The sequence below is a fragment of the Adiantum capillus-veneris genome, chromosome 22 (genome assembly GCF_014529385.1).
Source record: "Adiantum capillus-veneris isolate H3 chromosome 22, ASM1452938v2, whole genome shotgun sequence".
Taxonomy (NCBI): domain Eukaryota; kingdom Viridiplantae; phylum Streptophyta; class Polypodiopsida; order Polypodiales; family Pteridaceae; genus Adiantum; species Adiantum capillus-veneris.
Genome location: NC_140952.1, coordinates 60,216,234 through 60,222,361, shown reverse-complemented (window position 1 = coordinate 60,222,361; position 6,128 = coordinate 60,216,234).

Genomic DNA, 6,128 nt, shown 5'->3' with positions numbered 1-6,128 from the left:
GGTTAAGCCATAGGCAAGCCCGATAGGACTCCATTATTAAGACCATAGCTCTCGACGGTATCCCTGTTAACTGCATAAAGCAGGCGTGCTTCAAGGATGAAAAATCCCTATTCTACTTACTCTTTCGCAATTAATAACACCAACCATTTGTAGCAAGCTTGAGGACCTCTCTTCTTGAGCAAGAAAAGAGAAACCAATAGCTCAGATACCGATGTAACACTTAATGCACTAGTAACTTGTGTGTAGCGGAAATTGATAACATGGTGAGCATTTCATTAAGAACAAGTTCCTAATGAGCATAGAGAGAGTACTTAATTTGAGAAAGCAACATAGCAATTTACACCTAGCTAATTTGGCATTGACAATACTTGAAAAGAGAGAGAAATAGAACAATTGACAACAGTTGAGGACCGGATTTACATGGAGCCGGTCCCCCCTCCATAAAGGCTTTGTATCCCATCAAAGGAGACTTTTGTACAATACAATCTTTGTGTTCCTTAATAAAACTAGTTGGTGCCATGAAGTGGAATCTTCATGCACCAAATTATGCTTGAAAAACACACCTAGTGTCCCTAGCCTCACTCTCAAGACCTCACACACCTTCAAAAATGGTGAGAGCTAGCAGGGAATGAGGATAGATTGAGAGGAAGAAGATGTATCTTATGAGAAAGAAGTATTCTCCTCACATAATCACTCTAATAGCATAGCTTAGCTTAGTAATTAGCATGGTAGAGGAGATGAGCATGCCATTGAAGCTTGGCTCTTGGTTGGATTTGCATTCCATAGCCAAGAGTTGTTGGTGTAGGCCTCTACTTCTCAATACTTGGAGAAGGAGATGGAGTTCTTCTTGCACACATGAGTTGTGTGTGTGTGCCGCATAAAAGATAGACTAAAATGCCAAACTCCCTCTCTCTCGGTCGACCCCTCTTGCTTTTTGCTCATGCTGGCATCCTATTGGATCCTGCAAAGCTTAGCCAATCACAAATTAGAAGCATAATTGATAGCCTACTGACAAGTGTCCCCCTTTCCCCTTTTTTGAGAGCTCTAGTAAATTGAATAATTCAATTAAACTCTCATTGGACCTCTTAGTTTTCTGGCCAATAGGAATCAGGCTAGCCATTGGGCTGCTAGATGCTCATTGGACCCCTTGGTAGAGTGTCCAATAGTCTTCTAGGGAGCTTAATTTCTATTGGTTCTTTTATCAAGCATTTTTAAAATTGATTAAACTAACTTTACTCTAGCGTAATTCTCATTGGTCCACCTCTATGGTCATCCAATAAGATTTGAGGGGAGATTGGGGGCAACTGGCATAGCAGCCTGACATGTGTCGAGTATTCCCTTTGTGTAAAGGGGGATCTTTGGAGTGTGTGTGTGTGTGTGTGCGCGCGCTTCTCTCTCATCCCCTACTAAAAGGGTTCGCCCCCTCCTTCCTAGGGATGCGGAAAGACTTTTTAGTCTTCCCATGACCATCCAATTTTCCCCTACTTTGGCCTTTGGACAATTGAATTAAAATTAGGAACTGAGTCTTTTAAGCCCCATTGAAGCACATTGCTCTCCCTTGGTATTTCCCAATATTAAATGATCAGTTTAACATGAGAAAATCATTTGGGAGGATTAGATATTAGTTTTTATGACACATTTTAACTTGAATTTTGCTTAAAGTGATGATTTGCATTTGTGTTATGATGTTGTGTATGGATCTTTTGGGTTTTATGTATATGCTATTATGAACTAACTCTTCCCCATTTCATCGGTCCAACAAAATTGTGTGATTTAGATCAACTAACTAGTTCTTGATAATTGAGTCCTTGTTGTCTATCCTCAAGGTGTATCTTCTTTTAATCGTTCTCTATGTCACTTCTTCTTGCAGTCTTTTGATGGGAAAAACAACACTAAATCTAGCTTCTAAATTTAATAGCTATGTGAACTTATCTTCGGTAAGGAGGTTTGAAACATTGAACAATACTACTCTTATATTTATTCGTGGTCTTTTGTCTGTTCTAAAGAGCAATATAACTTGTCTATTTGTGGTCTTCTATCTATTACAGAGAGTCGTATAACTCGAAAACCATCAATAGATACATGCAAGATTTAACAATGTGTCTTTAACACCAGAACAAGCATTATTGGCACTTGTAACATGTTTTCTAAAATGAATATTCCATGATAACAAAAAAAACTTACCAGCTACAACATGACAAGAAGCACCACTATCCAACTTGAGTGATACATGTGTCATGTCCTTCACAAAGAAGAAACCATACATCACTATGCATATGAGTACGGGACCTTAATTCATTACAGTCGAACTTTTCTATGAAAGTGAATGGCTTGTATGGAAATGAATGGACTTAAGGAGATGGAAAGTCAAGTATTGGAGGAGATGAAAAATGAGAGTTGTTCAAGGATATAGAAAAGTCAAACAATGCAAAGGAGATTCATTTGCCTACAAAAGAGAAAACTTGCACGTGATTATTGTGTATGTGTGAAATAGTCACATTCCTTAGTCACATAGTCACATTCCTTAGGTGTTGGGTGTAATATCTTTACCCTTTCCTAGAGGAATCATCTAATAAATTAACTCATTTTTCAAAAGTAGAGCCATTTAGGATTACTAGAGATTACATTGATATGTGATGTATGAAGAGCACAATCTCGAGGAGAAACTTAATTGCCCAGTTCTTCATGTTTCCCTGCTCTCTCTTTACAACAAGCCTCTTCTAATATATTCATTAGAAAAGATGTCCGGATTTATAAATGACATCTTACTTTGTTCTTCTTCTCAACTTTTGGCTTCTTAGGCAAGCAATGACACACTTACACATTTGCTATCGTCATTAATAATATACTTAAGTTTCTTGCCTCCAGTATGCATGCATAAAACATTGTCATTATGGAAAGAGATGGATATAGTTATTGCTCTTTCTCCAACAAAAGAAAAACAAACCTTGCAACTTAAGTAAATTTTGATCGCCACATGGGTACTCCCCACACGGGAGATGCATGAGACAATTTTGGGAAGAGACTTCACGTTTGCCCATGTAAGTGGAGGGCGGTAACAAAGAGCATTTTTAACCACATCCCTTTTGGGTGCAGTTAGAAGAGGCGGGACGGGTGACTCATAACAACTCCCCCCTCCCCCCCTGGAAGAGTCCTCATAGACCATCTCCTCATCACAAAATATCTCATCAATGTTCAAAAGTTTTGTTTTAAGATGTGTGACATAGGGTGCCACCCTCAATAGAACAAAGAACAACGTCATCATCTTGTTCCTTCGATAATGAACAAGACAAACCTTAAATACGACACAAAAAGTATGCCAAGCTTCTTTGTTATTTGTGTGTGCCTTGATGTGAGGCACACTAAGTCTATACTTGTAAAGGGAAGATGCTAACTACCAATGCATTACATTGATCCCATCTCCTTTTCTCTTCATTAAGTTTTGAATTAGAAGCTAAGTCACCTCTCTTCATTCGTGTGTGTCCTCCCTTGCAAGAGCTGTTTGCTTCATTATTTATTGCAAATTCTTGTTCTATAAGCTTAGAAGTCTTTGTGGATCTTGCTCTAATTTTGATGGTGTTTGCTTTGAGATTGCCTAAGCTTGACCTTCTATTGCATTGTCAACTTGATTTGTGATTTTTGGGGAAATGTGTTGCTTAGGTGGTAACTTTGTTGATGACATTGATGATACTTTTGGAGATGTTTCGAATGAATTATCAAGAGACCCCTTTCATTGTCCTCATTAGGGACAATAATCAACAATATGCCAACATATACTAACAATAATAAAAAATATGCCAACACAAATCAAAGCAACTTCTCCTACACAAATTTAGCAATTCTAAACATTGCTTACATCTAGAAGATGCCACGTTACCTTACAAAAATGCACGGGGATAGCAGTGCATGGGGATACACTTTGCAACAACCAAACAACGACATACGTAGATTCACATCAACCACTTAGCAATAAAGCAAACATGTACAAAGTGCATTGAGTATTGTAATAGATAAGTTAAATTGCCAAAGAATGAGAAAAGAAGTGTGTGTCTATTTGGTATATATATATGATGATCGAGATTGAGCATGCATTAGTGAGGATCTCATGTGTCTAAACTAAACTTAAGGAAGCATTGAAAAACTCAAAAAATATATTAAAGCACCAACAGACTATAATTAAACTGCACTACCGACCTGGTAATTAATTGTGCATGGGTGTTGTCCAATTGTGCAAGCCGGAGGACAATGTTTGAATCAAGCTACATAAAAGCAATGTGAATAGTTAAACATTTCATATTGCAGTTAGGTGCTAAGTGATATACAATGCACGTCATGCAGAAGTGCCATATAAAAGTATGGTGGAGAGTTGGCACTGTGCTCTCTCTAGAAATTATAAGAGACGGAAGCCGTGCTCTGTCCATAGGATTTAAGCGTTGGGCCAAGCAAATACATAGGAATGGGGAATTAGATGTAGATAATGGACCTTGTAGTGTTGTCAAGTTGGAGTCATCGTTGTGTAGTCAAAATGTCCACTATTGTGAATATATGTCCTTTCTGTCATACACAAAACAGAAGTTAACACAAATACAAAAGACGAAGGATATAAATTAAAGTTAAAGAGAAGCAGAGCTAATTTTATGTTCTATGTCATATGCGGTGTAGGGTTTATTGTAGAAATGAGTTCTTAGTTCATAAGCTTTGGTGCAATCGATATAGTAGAATCGGTCAATCAATAGGCATGAGATATAAATAAAGGGAGATTCATGTTAAAGAGAAGCATAGGTCACTTTCTCTACGTCATAGACAGTAATACAGTAGAATCGCTCCATCAGTAGGCGAGAGATAGAAATAAAGAGAGATTTACGTTAAAGAGAAGCAGAGGTAACTTTATGTTCTACATCGTAGACAATCTAGGGTTTAGTATAATGATGAGTTCTAAGTTCATAAGCTTCGGTGCAATCACTATAGTATAATCATTCAATCAGTAGCCTATGGATACTGAGCTGGGGGATGCCGGCATAGGTGCTTGCATATGGAGAAATGTCCTTGCTTGGCATTTGTTGAAAACAACCCAGAGATTTTTGGTCCTACCGTTGTTGAGCATATCCCGCAATCAGTGTTTTCTAAGAGATGAGATTGTAGACAAAAACCTCCTCAAGTACACAACATCAAGTATACATGTCGATCAAGGCAGTGCCAAGCACATAGCTCTTGTCTAAAAATAACATCATTGCTCGTATTGGAGTCCTAAGTAGTGCGAGAAGTGCCCTTGCTTCACATCCTAAAATGACCAGCTCCGTGGCCCTATCCTTGTTGGGCATATCCTGCAATCAATGCATTTCAAGAGACGATATTCCGGACATACATGTCAACCAAGGCAGTACCACATGTCTTCGAGATAAAAGCGTAGGTGATTGATTGCATTTGGAGATATTCCCTTGCTTCGCATCTCTTGAGGATAACCTGTGGATTCTTGGCCTTACCACATTTGGCATACCTGTTAACCAAGGCAGTGTCAAGCATGATGTAGATGCATAGTGCCACATGGCTTCAAGATGCAAGCATAGGTGATTGCATCCAAAGAAATGTCCTTGCTTCGCATTTGTTGAGAATACCCCAGAGCTTCCTGGTCTTGCCGCTGTTGAGCATATCCCACAGTTAGTGTGTTCTAAGAGAGCGACCGGGTAGAAGACTTTGTTGCATGCATGAATGAACCACCATAGAGAAGACTTATCATAGAGCGCATTTGGATAATAGAGAGAGAAGTTGATGCGGCAGCCAAGTCATGATTGTTTGCACCCAATTCTTGGGTGCATCGCTTGTGGCTGACCGTCATGGTGTACTTGGTTGCACACCGGTGTAGCACCAACTTTTCCACCTCTTTTCATATTCAATAAATTGATTCATCAGTTAAAAAATGGAATGTCGGGTCCAACGCTCTAATTTCGTCCCATTGCCCCATTTCGTCTGCGAGTTGCACCTCGCTCATCCCCATGGGAACACCAATTAGCTGAAGGGCGCCCCATAAAAGGCTGTATATTGCTAGAGGCCCGTCGACATGACGACTGAACAATCTTAGCGTCTTCCAAATCGCCACACGCCTTCAAGATGTAAGCATAGGTTATTGC